The following is a 917-nucleotide window of genomic DNA, read 5'->3' on the forward strand; positions in this document are numbered from 1 at the left end:
GATGACAAGTTACACATTAAATACAGTTGGAACAGAGTTGCGTGTGATTTCTAGTAGATTCGCGAATTGTGGTGTATAAATCAGAAATGTGAATTTAAATAAGGCGTATTAAAAACAATCAGAATTAAGGAAAATATAAACGCTTAAAAGCCCTCAATCTGAGAAAAGTATGTTATATATATATCAGTGTTGTCCCATGTCCCGGTCAGCCTCGCCATCGTTCAGCGCAGGGAGACGTGTGAGGTTAGATTATTAATAAGCTCCACCGAGCGCGGCTCTGGCGCTAATTGGCCTGTGAGAGGGTCTGAGTCAGGCCGCTGTGAGCGGGCTCGGCGCTGTCAGGACGGCAGAGTGGAGGGACTTTAGTCCTCTGACACTAAACGCCTTCTGGATGCTTGTGCTGAAGCTCAGTGATGGGGCGGCTGCTGCCGGGCTGAGCAGCTTGGCTGGTGCGAACAACCTTTCAACATTTCCACCACAAACAAAGATCAAATATTATTATTTTCTCTCACTTTTTTCGATGAGAAACTACTTTTGCGCGCGAGACATCTGCGAGAGTAGCCGGGTGAATATTACGTGTTCTAAAAAATCTGCAAATAAAAAGAGGTGTAAATTAAAAAGATGTGTAAAAATTACATTTCAAATTAATTTTACCCCCCCCCCCCCCCCCCCAAAAAAAAATAAACGTAATGAAATTCCGCAGCAGCCTCCACAAACTCTGCACTGATTGATCGCGTCAATTAAGAGACTAATAGCAGCCCTGAGCACCGAGTTTGCCCGTTAATTGGCGTAGTTTCTCCGTTCGACCGAACGAAAGCGACGCGCTAGGAAAACTAACAAACGCTCCCTATAAAAAAAAGAGGAATATAAAAGTGTTGTGCGCGAGTCACCATCGCGTTAGAGTCCGGCAGCTATAA

Source organism: Pygocentrus nattereri, chromosome 28 (assembly GCF_015220715.1).
Source record: "Pygocentrus nattereri isolate fPygNat1 chromosome 28, fPygNat1.pri, whole genome shotgun sequence".
Classification (NCBI taxonomy): Eukaryota; Metazoa; Chordata; class Actinopteri; order Characiformes; family Serrasalmidae; genus Pygocentrus; species Pygocentrus nattereri.